General features: G+C 43.9%; 1 long non-coding RNA gene across 2 annotated transcripts in view; it reads right to left on the reverse strand.

Annotated features, from left to right (window-relative positions):
- The window catches only part of LOC135243002 (uncharacterized), a 53,544-nt gene that overhangs the window by 12,066 nt on the left and 24,626 nt on the right, over positions 1 to 16,852 (reverse strand). Inside the window, exons 3-4 of one of the 2 annotated variants that reach the window (XR_010326525.1) lie at positions 12,966 to 13,095; positions 8,593 to 8,903 (exon numbers count right to left, since the gene is read on the reverse strand). This is a non-coding gene — a long non-coding RNA (uncharacterized LOC135243002). Of the gene's footprint in view, positions 1 to 8,592; positions 8,904 to 12,965; positions 13,096 to 16,852 lie in introns of those variants that run through there. The other variant, XR_010326524.1, reaches the window with a different exon arrangement.

Raw genomic sequence — 16,852 nt, forward strand, 5'->3', positions numbered from 1 at the left:
ACGTCTGTGGTTCTGCGCCGATGTTGAAAATGAAACGGCGACGTCAACCGCGGCGAGCTGGCTGCACGAAGAGACCATTAAACGACGAACAACATCGGTCAGGGACATTGTGGAGTCCGTTTCTGAACCACGGAGCGATGTCAAAATCTAAAGTTGTTTGATAGCCTGACGTCGCGTTAGGCTGCAGGTTGACTTCACGTTAGCCTACTAAAGCAGGTGAACAGGTACTGCCTGGGTTTTCACATTTTTAACACACAAAGAATCCTCAGACTGCAGTGCTTCCATCTGTCTTTTTATATTAAGTATATTTTGTTCCCTAGCTACCTCATGTTAATGGCTCCACAGAAAGTCAAGATATAACTGATAATTATAAGGGACATGTTTCTTGTATTTAATTTAAAAAATGATCATCACATACAATGTACTCTTTTTAAAGTGTCCCTGACAGTGCATGCAGTAGAGAACAATGACATTAACATTGCATAATTTCATCAGGCTTTTCTTTGAAGCTGCTCTAGTTCATTAAGTGCTTAGATTCATATGCAGCATGCGGCTAACAATTGGCTAAGATTCCCCTTTGTTATACAAATGTTTAAAGTTATAAGAAAAGGTGTACAGTCTTTTGTTATTTGTTCATAACTGCATGAACAATGTTTTTTACTGCCAATGTTCATATGCTAAAACACACCCCAGTGAACAAGATTTGTGTTGAAGCTTTTCCATAGCTTTAAACAATCAACTTGCCATATATAGCCTGTTTACTACCTGAAACAGTCGAAAACTAAAAAAAAAATAAGAATAAAAATAAAAAGGCTCATTAGTATCAAATGATACAAGTTCTGGTTTTGGCAGAAACAGCTGAATAAATTCAAGCCATTTATACATTGTGTGTTTGAAGCTGAAACAAAAAGCGGTCTAGAGATCAAAAGCTGCATTTCTCAGCTCTCGTTCGGCTGGGCATGACGACTTTCCTTAGGCCTAAATTTTTGCACTTAATAAATGGATGTTAATAAATGTAATAAGAGTTTCAGAGCCAGACAGCTGATTTAAATACATCACGGTCTAGGAGAGCATAGCAAATCAGAACTGTAATTTATATTAACTGCACAAAAGTATGAACTGAGAAGGCCACAAATGACGATGATGAAATGATCCACCCATTTCATTTTAGGAACAACATTTTGATACCAATTTTTCCATTATTCCTTAATTTGGAATTCCTGATCACAAGCGCAAAAGCTCGCCCAATCGGCACAGAGTCCTCCGTAAACGTGCAAGGGTGAGTCCACGAGGCCAGTGCTTTAGGGGCCCGCACACGTGCAGTTCCATAGCACACCGTAGACACGCCACTGTCCAGAGGGCTGGCTTTGTCTGAACTCGACAAAGCTACACCGAGCTATTTCACCATTCCAAACAAGGAAGGCAGAAGCAAGCAGGGCATAAAGATGTGTTCATCAAAATAAGTTGAAAGCTGCAATTGTGCAGTGAAAGCGGACATCCAATCAGAAGGAGCGGCAGTGGGAGGAGTGGGCGGAGCCACAGGACAGAGAGAGAGAGAGGCTCATAAATGCACCCTAACCTTAACTTTAATTGCAACTGCAGGAAGGAGACTTCACTGCACGCTCTATTATAAGCAACCTTTCAGAGGCCCAATTACAGTTATTAAGAATATTCAACACCCACTTTGATGCTCCAACAGGTAACCTTCCCAAACAGCTCCTTCCAACTTCCTTTTCAAATCTTGGAGAAAGTAGGTGCAGAAGCAAAATCCTCCCACACACCTGACGTATTATAAAAGCCCTTTAGATTTTTCAAATGCTCCTGCAGATCCCTGAAAATTTTCCACAAAACATGTAATTAACAAAAATGTCGCATTTCAGAAGAATTTGGTTCTCAGTATTGGCAAAAAATATATTCCTTGTAAAATTGTCTGCAATTAGCAGGGATGGTCTCTCGGGCTCTCTGCTACCCACAATGCTTTGCTATTTCCTTGTTCGGCAATAGATGAGTCCTCTGAGCTCCACCTTACCCCCCCCCCCAAGCCCACTGTCCCGATGTCTAATCTACAAAGGAACTAGTGTCGGTGTGTGGAGCTAATTAGTTAATTGATTCAGGGTAATTGGTAGAAACAGAAGCTTGGCAGGAAATCCAGAAACAGATATGGCTCTCCAGGGACCGGGCTCCCCTCACCTGCTTTATCCAGGGTAAAACTGTTCAGTGTTAACTCAGACTGATGAGCATCCAAACATATCTATCAAAGTCAAATGTATTTTTAATAGAGTTTATGTAAAACCACCACAAATTTGCAGTGTCGTACTTGTAGTTTTTGCAGTAATCACTCACATTCCAGAAAGACTAAGACTCAAAAGCTGCCCGCACAGAGACTAAAACATATGCGTATTCCCCTGATCTAGCTCACGTTAAACAGTTCACATAAAGTTCACATTAAAATACATCCAAAACAACCGTGCACATTCAATTTGTTTTATTGACATAAAGAGCCTATAGCGTCAATGCAATGCTATTTATACCTAACTGGAGAAGATAAACTGTTTGAGGTTGTGCTAGCCCTGCCCTGATCGTCTCTCTAAAAGCACTCCTCTGTGAGATGGGATCAATGGTCTTCCACCATTCATGCTTTCGCCTGCGGTCGCCATGACAACGATTGTTATGCTCGAGACTCTGAAATCAGCTGGAGGCAGAAATGACAGGGCACACCAGTGCATTTCAGCCTCTCTGGATAAACATAAAATACTGGATAAACAGAACACCAGGGTAATGAACTGCATTAGGACAACTCTATTTTATGTGCAAGTTCAGTTTTCAGAATGAGTTCAGGATAGCTGATAACCAAAAACTACAACAGGTTCTACTCATTGTATCAAACTTCTTTTGTAGATGTTGAGTAGCTTGACACTGGATATACCACCTACCATATTTACCATGTCAGTAGTTCAGTTCAGTCACGTCTTAGGGGGTCACGGGAAAATAGTCCAGTTTCCCCACTTTGACTTACAAGTGATTTGACTAAATTATTTCAAATGCAACTATAAGAAATAAAGACTGATTGATTGATTTTTCAGTAATAGCACGATGCAATTATGTAATCATGTAGCTTTTCCCCTGAAAGAGGAATGGCTCTGCATCGTCCTGCTGCAAGCGGTCCCGGGTCTGTGAGATTAAGCACAGTGGTATTGTATTGTGCCAGTGGTGCCCCAACTGCCAAAAATGTACAGTTTTTAACCACGGCTCAAATTTCACATGTGCAGCTAGGGCATCACGCTGTGCAGCCTTCACGGCTACAGGCTGGCGTCATGGAAACCAGCCTTGAAACGCCGAAACCTAAGACCTGCAAACAGACCATTTCAGAGTTCTGTCTGTAGACCGTGTCAAAAGCCAAGCGGGCAACTTTTAATCAGCAGGTAATCCAGGAGATTTCTGATACCCCCAGGTGTCTATATTTCATTCTCACCTGTTACCATCAGGAAGTGAACGGCAACCAATCACATGAATGCAAACCACCGCCTGAAATAAACGGGCGCTTATAAAATGGTGAAAATCACCCAATGGTCAGCAGTCAGAGATGCTCATTGGATCTCATGAAAAAGATCACTAATGGATTTCAATGAGCCAGGAGGGGAAAGATCATCCATTTTGTCTGCATCTCCACAGACAAATCTGATCAACCTGAAGACCGAGCTTGCGTCCGAGCTCTGGGCCCGTCTTTGCCGGTTTTTCCGACAGTGACGGGAGGGCTTTCTCTGCCAGTATTTGAGTTTGGAAGAAGTAATCAGGTGCCTGGGATGCGTCGCGCCTTCTCTTTATTCATGCCGGTGCTTCTCCAGGCCTTTGGAGTGTCGAGTGCATTCTGCCGGATGACAGCGTTCATTAATGCGGACAGCGAGGTGGTGGGGGGGGGGACTCACTAACCTGCACCTGAGAACACTGCCGCCGTTCACCCAACTTCAGAGCAGGGGAGGGGAGGAGAGGAGAGAGAGAGAGTAAAGCTGATGAAAAGAGAGGAGAGGTGGAAAGAAGACAGAGCTTGAACAGAGGAGCCTGAACAGAAGAAAGGATGACAGGAGAGATAATAAAAGGAATAGGGCAGATGAGAGAGAGAGGGAGGAGCGAAAAAAACACTGTGCTTCCAGTATGTATACTACTCAAACACATCAGACACCTGCCATGCATGTGCACTTGGTCCTTAACTTTGAACAATTCATTTTTTAAACAGTACTCCAGTCACTTAAAAATGAAAATACTGTACAACTGGCAAGGACCAGCCACAGAATTGCCAGCAACACTGTAGATTAAGGTGTAAAATTCATAATCCGTCATTAAAAAAACAACTGTATGTATATATTTTAAAGGAACCTAGTTCATTATGATGTGTTAGTACATTTTCAAACATTGAAGAGAGCCAGATTGAATACTTAACTGGGATACAGCCTATGGTCCGTAATGACCACAGGGAGTTACAACCTTGGTTTAATGTGTCACCTGAAAGACAGGTGTGTGCATGTATAATATTATATAATTACAGAAGTGGTACTGTCCCTTTAGGAACTCTTTAAGGGCACTGATGGAGTGGTTCCCTCCAATGTAATTGCAGTGCTTGCATTTCACCACAAGATGGTGGAAAGATGCTAATTAAGGGATCTGCAGTAATAGCCACAGCTTTTGATTGGTCAGGGCGATTTTTATCATGCAATATTTTCACAGAATTTCACTGATTTTGATGAAGCTCACTACAGCGCAAAAGATAAAAAGAAAATCCTAGCACTCGTTTGAACACTTGCTTGTTTTTTCACATCAATGATGTTAACTTCCCTCCGAGTTTTTAGAAACCCAATCGATGCGGAGACCACGTCTCTCCAGCAACCAAAATAATTGCCGGGCCAAAACGTGGGAGGAATTTAGAATCCCTGCAACCTCAGCACTCCAACGCTTCTTTTGATGTCTGGTTTGGTTGTTTGAGTGGGTGGAAGGATAAGCAGTGTTGGGATGCTTGTAGCTAGTGGAAAGCATGAAAGTATTCAGATATGGGTGATTTGAAAGAAAAACATTGTTGCCTAGTTTTCTTTTTAAAAACCAAAAAAAAAAAAACTTAACTACATTACTTTAAAATAAGACATCTTCTGTTTTAGTGGTAGTGTGCTGTGAAGTTTATGGTCAATCACATTTCTATGTGTACCTGACTGAACTCCATGGAGCAAGACCAGCACTACCTACCACCCCAACATTGTCACTCCAAGCTACAAATGTCACTCCACAATGCTTTCTGCTTCCTATACAGATAAGTCTGTTTTCAGTATGAGCTTTTCTCCAGTCCATCCCATTCATAAACAACATGGCAACATGGCAGCCGTATGTATCCAACACACGGCTGCTCAATGTACAGCAAGCTCAATTTCCGTAAATGTGTGTGTTTCTATGCAAGTCACATTGCTTTAGTTTCATCTCTGTCATATTGATAGCTACGTTTCTGGCCATAATTGACGCCCCTACTTTTATGGTTATTGAGCCGTGGGGGAAAGATCATCTCAGTGGGGCAATAAAGTGAAATATGAACAGCTTAATCTTAATCTTAATCTTGCCAGAAAATGAAGAGCACTCAGGTAATGTGATTTCTCTCCCTCCCTGTTCCTCCTTCTAATCTGGTATAAATGGAAAGATGAAGCCAGTGAGAGGGTTTAGGCCCAGCTGGGGCCCCAGAGCTAGAGCATGCTAACTTTGTAACGTCAGGCTTGATTGCCTCTGAAGACCGTAATGCTCATATCTGAAAACAAAATGAAGGAGTGTTTCCGTGGATTTATCTGCAGAGGGGGTGGGAAACTCGATTTGGGGGGACCTCCGCCTGGCTGAGCTAAGAGCCCTGATTTAATTAAAACAAGACGAGCTGAAAGGAGAAAGAGATAAGATATGACCTTTGACCTCTCAGGAAATTTGAGGAGGATTGCAAGACTGCCATATGCATTATACATAGCGAGCAGCTGATTTTTGCCTGCTAGTTGTCAGTTATTTGTCACATACAATGTCACAATGGTATAGTGGATGTGTTTGTGCCCGTGTGCATTTCTGTCTGAACATATTTGCTCTACACAGTATCCCCAGTGGCTTAGATACCTATTGCAGGTATGTTGAAAGAATGGGCTAGACTCAACAGCTTCACATACATGGTTTGTCCCTACTGTAGGTGTTTATCTAGGTTTTAACCCCTTCACGAAAGCCCCCAAGTGTCCAGGACGTCGGTGACCTAAGATTGCTCAACTCAGATATCCAGTGCCCCTGCAACTAAACTATGGGTGAAAACAATAGGGTCTTAAGGCACTGTTTCACTGTGAATGTAATTATGTGTCCATATTATTGAGGAGGGATATTGTCACATGAGGTGAATTCATACTGTTATGGTCACTTTAGGGAGACATCTTGCTCCCAGTGTTGAATTTTGCATCAGGAAGAAATGTTTTGACTAATTCTAATGGCAGCAGATTTATTGGAGTTGAAACAGCATATCAGGGAGCATAATGAGGTAGGCACTTCAGCAGTGCTCATCTGAAATGGCAGGCTAACACAGTCAGCTCACTGATGATTGGCACCCTTGGTAAAGATGAGCAAAAACGGAATCGTTCAGTATGTAGATTGGAACTGGATGTTATGATCAGATGAGATCAAAATGGATCTTTTTGGCCAAGCACCTCAGCGCTGGGTTTTGTATCGGGTGCTTATATGTTGAAAAGAAGGGCATACTGCTAAAAGATGGGGATGGATCTTTGAATGTTACGGTGTTGTATTACTGGTCCTGGGTCTCATGCATGGAATGGAATCATAATCTCCAGCGAGTCCAAAGACATTTTGGTCAGAAACCTGGTTCTCTCTGCCAGGAACGTCATAGCCACAAATGGATTTTTCAGCCAGACAATGATCTCAAGCATACCTTAAAACTATCAGACAGGGTTAACTGACCACAAAGCCTTTTTTACCTTGACCTTTATCAAGAAATATTAAAGGCGACTATAACTGCACTGAATGCCAGCAAGCTGTGCAGTTCACTCAACACTCCTCCTGTTCCAAATTCACCAGGCATGTTAGCAACAGTGAAAGAGAATCTATTTTCTCATTCTGAAAGAAACAACAATTTTCATAAACATGCGAGCAAGGCATACATCCTGCACTTTACTGCATGACGAAGGTTTTTTTTTCTCTAATTTGTTGATTGTGAGACTTTTTTCCCCTCAGACTGTCCTTCTTGACCTCCTTCCCATATAATATAATAATATTACATTATTATTTACTAGTTCATACCGGTCAAGCGGAAGAATAAATGCATTAATGGTGGGTAATGCAGTTCTTGGCAAACTATTCAGCATTTATTATATTAGAGAGAGGAGGAGATTGAAACATAAAATAGAAGTGATTAGAAATGAGTGAGATTAGCTCTGCAGCAACTCATCATTGCACTCTCAGTAGAACTCATTCCCAATTCACTGTTTTACATTCAGCATCTAAAATAATCCACAGTGACCTTGCGTTCTCTCCTTTTTGAATACACATTTATATTTTACTTACTCCCCTTCCTTTGAATAATAAGTGTCCACCCAATGGACATGACTTCAAGTGCACAATGCAGGCTCGGAACAGAGCGTCTCTGTCTTTCGTTCTTCCTGTTTCGTGCTCAAAGCCGGCTCCTCCAATTTCAGGTTGCTGGTGTCTCATTCGTTTAAGGCACCACGCTGTGGTGGATGGATGAGTCCCACGGTTTTGGATCAAATCCAGACCGCGCCAGCGCCGACCGTGGCCGGTAGCTCCATGGGGTGATATGTAATTGGTGACTGCGTCTCCCAGGGTACGGGAGGGCCCAGTCGGTTAGGGGTCCGCGTTTCATCTACCGCACCCCGCTGGTCGACCGGGTGCACGTGGACCGCATATGAAAAGGTCTTCGTCGGGCTCTGCTCAATGTGAGCTTAGCTGTAGCCTGCGATGTGAACCTTACTGGTAACCCCACCTACCTCAGAAGAGAACCATGAACACCTACGCTAACCTGAATTGGCGGTGGGGTTCACGCGTGAACACAGCAGCGGTCGCACAATCAGGTGAATGCACTTCTCCAGAGCCACCCGTAATGTGGGAGAAGATAAGCGCGCTCGCCTGATTTAAGCAAGCAGAATGTAATCACGTTAAGCGCTCGCTGCGAGATCACTGGCCAGAGAACGCGCCTGCGGTGTTCGGTCGTCACCCATTCTACCGCTCCCGCCTTCTGAGTCACTGACCCGGCAAACCAGCACTTAGCCCATTAAACTGCTTTTCTCCAGCAATCAGGAGCAATTAAAATAAGTCTCGCTGGCTCCCCAGGGTGGCTGGCAACAGCGACAGATTTCTACCTGTGCAAAGTGAACACAATAAACACAATGCACTTTGCCTTCCATCCAAACGACCTGACCATGTTAGTTAGAATGGAATAGAATCCAATGCACACCCACTGTACCTTGCACATCTGCAATCACTGCACTTTACATTACATCTGTAGGCAGAGTTATTAGAAATGAGAAAACACATCCTATGCACTACAATAAAATGACCACATGTCTGTATATATGAAACACCTTAATGTGTAAAGGCAAATAAATAAATGAAATATGAACAGCATGTTTAAACCCCGCCCACCATTCTGTTCCAGAATTCTGGGAAGATTCTGGCACTAATGGTACAAAGGCTGTATTACAAGGGAAATTAATTACAACTGCACAAGAGTAAATGATCACAGTGGGGTGGGAAATTGTCACTGTCTTGCCTGTAGTACTGTGCGTGACCTCTAGGGTGCAGAATAGCCACTGGCCTGCAGGTTGGTGTATCGCAGGAGTGCACATGCTTCAGCTGCAGTGTTCCTGGTGTGCAGGTGCGGGCTGCACAGGGACAGATATCATGACATCACAAAGAGGAGCAGTTAGGGAAGAATCTGGGTACCAATGCGACAGGAATGAAAACTCCCTGCACTGATGTCCACTGCATTATTCATTAACCGAAAGCTGAGAAGAAGCTTTTAAAGTCATGTTGAATATTTCAGAAATAAACGCTTGTGTCAAAGCAGGCCCTTCTCGGGGTCATGTAAAATTGACTAATTTTGCAATTGAAATGCTCAATTCTTTGCATAAAATTGTCTAAAAGATTAAAATTGTCCAACATAAAGATATAGGTTCCACTGAGACTGATATTGTTTATTTCACATTCAGACAGCAGTAATATTTAAGCATTTAACTTTTGATAATATTTGATATTTGAAGGATTCCGAACATAATAAATGTGCACTAGAGAAGAATTGAACTTGAACTCGCACTAGCAAATCAAAAGTGTAACTGTGTCCATAAATTAGCACTAATCAATGCCACGCCTTATTAATTGCCCTGCCAGCCCTGAACACCACCTATGATTGCTAATGCTGCTTCACCTCTCCCAGGGATTTCCTGTAACAGATCTCCATTTCAGTGGGAGTCCCACGGTTAAATAAAAAACAAATAAAAGAAGTAAAAATAAAGAATTTGCTCTTTGCCACCCAGTATGTGATCGAAATCTGACATTTGCACAGAAGCGTCTCACGTTTCGCTCCCTTATTACCGAGTAAATCTCCGCCAGTGCGGCGCGGTGACTCTTCTCATGAGCAAGCAGTTTGAAAGTCTCTGTCTGCGTGCGGCAATAACTCCGCGAGAGCGTTTATACAGCGGCTGCGCATAAACGAGGCCGTATCTCATCTCCGTACTTGGCTTTGAGTTTCCAAAGCGTACCCGGCTGAGGCTCAGAGATCGCTCCGGTTATTACCGATGAAATTCGCGGAGAGACGCAGTTAACCTTGAGGGGTGTGATGGCGATAAAATGAACTCATCTCAAATGTAGGCGACCAGATGCCAGCCGTCTCCGGGGGAAAACAGGGCCAGTGCGAAATTCTGTCCGACCGCTACAGAAACTGCGCTCGCTGCTGAAGCACTTATGAGACGGATTAACACAGAAACAGGAGGAAATCCGCTGAAGGTAAATTGTACAATGATAGCAGGAGTTGTCAATGCATGAAAGCTGTTGTCAACACGACCTGAGCTCAATGGGGATTAGCGACTTTGGGATGTTATTAGCATTTTTGGGATGTAATTAGTACTGATTGGATGTGACTAAATTTTGTGTCTTAGCACCTTTGTGATGTGCTTAGCGCACACACTTGGTCTGAATATCCTAGTAAAAACCCTGAATCCGTCCAAAAGAAGCAATTATAATGTTTTCATTTAAAATCTGCTTTAAGTCTTTTGTCCTGCCCCCTCACATTATTTCAGGGCTGTAACCATTATTGGATTTCTGGAGAACCAACTACTGCTCTTAACTATTTAATTAGCAAAAATGTTGTGCAGAGTGCAGAGTGTGGGAGGGGGAAATAGAAACTCAGATAATCATCTATTTAAACACATCTAAGGACAATTCATGATATAAACCCATATTTCTTTGCCACAGCAGGGTGTAGTAAGGTGATCGTGTGGGTTAAAGCTACCCAGCATGCCCCAGGTATTATATTGCTGTGGTACCCCTGGGCAAGGTTCTGCTCTGATAAACACCAAACAGAAGTGGAACATTTGATTAAATTGTTTTTTGACGTAACCCCCCACCCCCTACCCCACTGTGGAAAGATGCCACAACAGTGCCAAGTAGGTCAGTATGTTAAAAGATACACCACTCCCAGATGCTTTCCATGATTTCACACGATAGCTTGTGTGCCAGAAACCTAGCATAACAAAATTCATCATAATAAAACACAGTTCTGAAGACAAATGCCCAAATGAAACATCAACACACCACAGCAATCAGGAGATCAGTTATGGATTTTACAAGAACCTCCAAGGGGAGGCTGCAGCTGGTGAAACAACAGGTGTGGAATTATGTAAATATTAAATATGCCAGTTTGGAAAAAAAACACTGCAGTTTCCCGATGGACCAGACAAGTCTTTTTGCTAAGTGAGATGCTGCGGAAAACCTTGCTGACTTTAATCCTTCTAAACAACACTCCCTCTGCCTCGAATCAGAGTCTGCCTGAGATTTGCTGGCAGGATTTGCATCTGGACCACAAAGCACATCACTGCACCAAGGACTGCTGCTTTAGAAGGCTACTCCACTTCAATCAGTACTAGTTCTGTACTTCAATCAGCACAAGAGCCAAGCCTCACAAATGTGTTCATTTTTTTACTTTACAAATAGTTTGATGGTCTTCACAATCATCAAAAAGAATGGGAAAAAATGTGCTTTGGATTGGGTGAAAAGTATTGCTTGCATTTACTTGAAAAAGAAAATGACTAATGCTGGAAAAATCCTGTCCTGAGCACATCTATACTCTGTTTTATCAAAAACCTCAGACAAAATTCTGCTACACCTCGCCTTTGTGTTTCTGACTTTGGCCCAGCCTTCACTACACACACACACACACACACACACACACCAGCAGTGTTCTCAGGTCCAGCCCACCAATGCAAAGTCTTTGGCCGATTCAGGAAAGTCCGGAAGTGCACACATGCTCCCGCAAAACCCTGCCAGCTGCACACTTCCGGAATTTTTGACCTCTCCGTGATTAAAGCTGCCATTTGATAAATGATTCCATTTTAAAAGTGTAGGAAAATGAGCGCCCCGAGCACATCACCCAATCAGAAAATGAAAACGTCAATTGTCTGAGAGATAACCGAACTGATTATGAAGTCCCTAAATGATTGTGGCGTATTTACTCTTCGCAGCATGCGTGACTATTTCTGACACGACGTGGCCTCGGAGGGCAAACCGTCACAAGTGTCTAATTCAGAACAATTATCAGCTTGCTAGAGCAGAGGATCTGCGTTTGCAAATGGAGCAATAACCCTACGCGGTAGCTCCAGGATACTGGGAAGCCTTTTGTGTCTCACCGCAAGTCTTTCACCGCGATGAAGAAACCACGTCTTCCCCTGAATAATTTAACGATTGGGTAAAAACTTTTATTACTTTTACTGTGACAGCACCTGGACTCCTGAAAGCTGCGTTAGCGGCGTTTTTTAGACGGGCAGGCTCGGAGCAGCCATGTTTTTATGGAGCGTCGAGCGGGCGAGCGGCGGCCTCCTCTCTCGCTCCGCACCGCTCAGGAACGTTCGCCGGACGGGTGCGTGAGCGTGAGGCCTTCGGAGGTGGCCCTGTTTCGCCCAGCCCAGCGTGGTGCTCCACATTAAGTGCAGTACCCCCCCACCCAGAGCCCCCACCCAGTGCATTAGAGACTGCTCGAGCGACTCACACTTACTAGCTTCATGTTCCATCGCTTTTCTGAGGCTAACTGCTAGGGAAGGAGTAGGATCGGCTACAGCGAGCCTACCACTCCATGCCCATGACTGCCTGCTCCAGTTCCTCGCTCTGAGGCATGGAGGCTGACTAGCCCGCTCACGGTACGACTAGCGAGAAGCGCAGTGTTCATGAATCAATGAATGAACCAATTCATTTATGTATTCATTCATTCATTCATTAACACCGTGCTTCTCGCCAGTCGCGCTAGCCGCCATTTCATTTTATCATGAAATATTAATATGGGCCGCTATTAATATTTCACTCCGCTGAGCCTGGGGGGTCAGATGGGGGCGGAGGGGAGAGCAGGGGTTCAGGGCCCGACGGCGCCAGGGAGCAGCGAACGCGGGTGACTCCCTGCCCCCGTCGCAGCCGCGCAGTACAGACATTAGGGACGGAACACACTGCTCATCCTCGCCAGCGCCACCCACCCCAGCCTCGAGGGTAGGAAGAGGCAATTGCAGAGAGAGAGATTTGCTCGAAGGGAGGCATGTGGATCTCTATCACGTGGGTGCTTACCCGTCAAATGCTAACACCATCTTGAAAGTTAAATTTCAGCCAGCTAGCCGATCATTTATTTAGACACAACAGATCATTTTTTTTAGAACTACATATGCAGTGTACTTTTGCACATTGTTTACCTTTTAAGTATGTGGATGCCGTGTGGGGCAGCAGTGTGGGTACTGGACTCTGACCGTGCTGGCTGAGATCCACTGTGCACATTCTCAGCTGTAAGCTCTGGAACAGCAGCCACCTATTAGAACTGCGGTGCTTTAATTGAGAGAGAGAGAGAGAGAGAGAGAGAGACCAAATGAAAAACATGAGAGACAGAGCAATGAGAGAAAGAAAAAAGGCTGAAAGAGAACAATTATTTATGAGAGAGGGATAGTCAGATAAAGACAGAAGTGAAACAAAGAGAGAGAAAGCGAAAAGGCGTGAGACGGAGAGAAAAGGAAATGAGAGAGAAATAGAGAGAGAGGAAAAGCATGAGGGAGGGGGGATAGGGGTGAAAAAAGAGAAAGAGCGAGAGATGATATCGGTCCATAACAGCTCCCTCCACCAGCATTACGCCTCATTTCCTCCCCTTAAGGCTGTGACGGGCCGGGCTTAATGAACACGGATTACAGCCCGTAAACAAGGCCAGGCGTCGCCCGGGAGACGGAGACGGAGAAAATGAGACGTGGGATAAGAAGGGCCCGAGTTATCTAAAGAGACTACAAAGCGCGGCGTCTCACCAAGCCCCGGTCCGGACCGCTCGACCGTTCTCCCGTCTCGAGTTCAAACCCCCCCCCCCAAGCCCGCCACACAGGGCGAAGGAGCGGGGAAAGCGTTCTGCGGCTCCCTCCTGACTCCGGGGAGGAACCGACGTGCGTTTCATCACCGCAAGATTAAAAAGAAAATGTCTGTCGAACAGCCAGCAGCTGATACGCGCAAAGACAGGAAACGCCCGAGACATCAAAGCGCTGATGATCGAGCCAAACGGCCGTCTGACCCAGACACGGGGACCTCGAAAAGATCATTCACATTACGGCAGGCCTTTACAAAAAAATCTTGGCGCTTGCTCTAAATTGGATTTTAATAGAGAAAGAGGAGCTTTGGTCCCAAATCTTTTTTTTTTTAATTATTTGCTTGGGAACATGCATTTGCATACTCTTGCTACTGTTCGATTTCAGGACTAAAAAATAATTAATTAATAATAATAAAATAACTAGCGCGACAGTCAGAAAAACCATTTAACAACATGACAAACTAGCTAGCTCATTAATTCTCAATTATCACCTAAATCAGAAAACAACACAGGTAGGGGGGCTTCGTTGCATTTTAAATTAGTACTTAAGGTCAATGAAAAATGGGTTTCATTTTCTACTGGTAGCTATAGTCAACCATGTACAGTAAGTGTCCTTTCAAAACCATTTTAAGCTTAAATGAATATAAGGAATTGCTTTAGTTTGGCCCATGTGTTCTTGGCTCATCTTTTTTTCTCTTTATTTCTCTGTTCAAATTTATTTAAATATGAAATACAGCATATACGGACTGCACATTTTAATACACATCATTCTGTAATAATGACATATGTGTTTTTGTTTTTGGTTGTTTGTTGGAGAAGAGGCAACAAGAAACATGATGCAATATATATCAATAAAGTCAGTAAGAGTGGTTACCATAGTCTACAGTTGTAGTATGGTACTGATGACCGAAAATGAAAAATCCACCTGAAACTTGAACTTCCGATTATTCATCTTTCATCTTTTCTGAGAGACTGGGAGATTTTAGATACCCACAGTGAAGAACATCAGTCCAATTAGCATCTCCCATGCTGTCACTACAGTGGAAAAACATCAGCATCTATCAAATAGACACAACGGACTGACAACAAGCTAATTAACATTGGGAGGCCTGAAATTGCCAAGGTGTGATTTCTGTTCTCCTTGCCATTATCACCACGTCAATGTTCATTTTGACAGATGATATCCATGTGAAGGATTGAAACGGCTGGAGTTCCTTATACACTGTGAAGACGACAAACTACGGGTGAGGAGGGTCACCTATTGAACGTAATTTATTTTTGTTCTTGCTGGCAGGTCTTCGATTGCCAATAATACAATCAGAGACCTTCCAGCAAGGGCGTGTAAAAATAAAAAGATTAAAAAACGCTGTGGCAGTGCAGTGACTGATAAGTGATTTCAAGGCAAGGATGGTTGCTTTGACCTGGCCTTTGACCTGTGTGGGTCCATATGTGAAAGTGATAAACAAATCTATTCAAAATTAGCCCTTGAAGCAAGTGTGCTACAATTTGGGAGCTGAAAAAAGTAGGAACAATCACACTCCACTTTTCCTTTCAGACTTGTCTGAATGCATTCAGTCTGAATGAATGTGTTTCTGCAGAACTAACCCCAAATTACCATTTCAAACACTGATCTAGTGTGTGATTTTTTTCAAACATCCCTTGAAATGGGAAATACAGCAATAACTTATGCTATGACAAAAATACGGTATTCATCTACCATAGAATGGTCTGTTACCTTTCCACAGCAATGGAAAATGTCCTTAAGGCAAGGCAGCTTTTAAATGAGATCTATTCAGCCAGCTGGCTTTCTTTCCGTTGGCCAAATGGTCCTTTTCTACTGTTACAGTAGCCAAACCCTCACAATTACCAAAGTTACAGTTGAGCAGGGGTAAAACAGTGTTTAGATGCTAAAATGCATGTCGTTCTGGAAGGCGTGATTACAGGTTTTGGAATGGTAAATGCCCATTTCCACGGCACAGTGCCCACCACCGGTAAAACGCGTCATGAGTGACACGCAGGGGTCATCCTCACGGGCAGTATAAAAAGCAGCTCACGCAGCGGAGAAGTCCTAAGCTGGGGGCTTCGGGAGCCTGGCAGGCGTGAGCAAGCGAGCCAGGCGGGGGTGCCTGTGGGGTCCTGTCAAAGCCCGATAGGCGCCTTAAGAGAAAGCCTGCTGGAAAATACTGCCGGATAGTGGGCAGTTTTTGGCGTGAGCTTAGGGGGAGAACATTTGATTCTGGGACACCTGCAGTCATGTGGAGCATGCTGCAATGTCAGGCCTGTCATTTTCTTAAGGAAGTCACCTGACTTCCTTCAAAAAATTATTTTAGTGCTATGAGGTTCCCAAAAGAGAAATTAACCATAGTGCTGCTGTTCATTTCTGTATGGAGGTATGGTGTATTGTGGTACAACAAGGACATAATGTTTCCTTTTGGGTAACCAGTTGGAAACTACATAATAAAAGAAACTGCGTAATTTTGCAATATACAGCCTCGGTGAGCCGATTGCAGGGATAAACACGATGAATCATTCCATTTCGGCGCAAACCGGATTTTCATCCAAGGCCTCAGCCTCAATCGGAAAGACCTCTGACAGACTGCATGTATCCACCCCAACGTTCTCCACGAAAGCATCATCCTCCTTCACGAACCACTATAATGGTAACGCACTCCGGACAGAAACGCACGTATGACGCGTTCCATCGAAAGATCTATATCGAACAATGAAATTATCTAACAAATTGCAATTATGAAAATAGAAAACGGCACACGGACAGCAGCTACAGTCCCTGTAGCTTGGCAACTGGTGTGGTAACTATGGCGATTTGCCTGGAGTGGTTATGGACACTCCAGCCTCTCAGTAATCCTCCTCCTCATTAAGGCAGAGAATGAAGCCATTGGGGAGGGGAGGGGAGGAGAGAGAGAGGGGGGGTCTGATCCTTCAGCTGGTCTCTTTCCAAGAGCGGGAGCAGTCCGCCGTTTATCACCGCGAGCTCGGCGGGACTCCTGCCGAAAATCGGCTCGCTCGCGTCGGAAACGAGCAACGAGGGGGTTAGAGAAGAGCTGAGCAATCACACCTCCATCTTTTATGGCTCTCATTAATCAAATACCGCGCATTAAGGCCGGTGCCCAAGGTACGAACTGGAAAAAAAAAAATAATTTAAACACGCATTTAAAATTGACTAATAGTAATAGCTTTTTTTCTTAAAGCAAAAAAAGTATTGTTTACATATGGCTTAAT

The sequence above is a fragment of the Anguilla rostrata genome, chromosome 17 (assembly GCF_018555375.3).
Source record: "Anguilla rostrata isolate EN2019 chromosome 17, ASM1855537v3, whole genome shotgun sequence".
Classification (NCBI taxonomy): domain Eukaryota; kingdom Metazoa; phylum Chordata; class Actinopteri; order Anguilliformes; family Anguillidae; genus Anguilla; species Anguilla rostrata.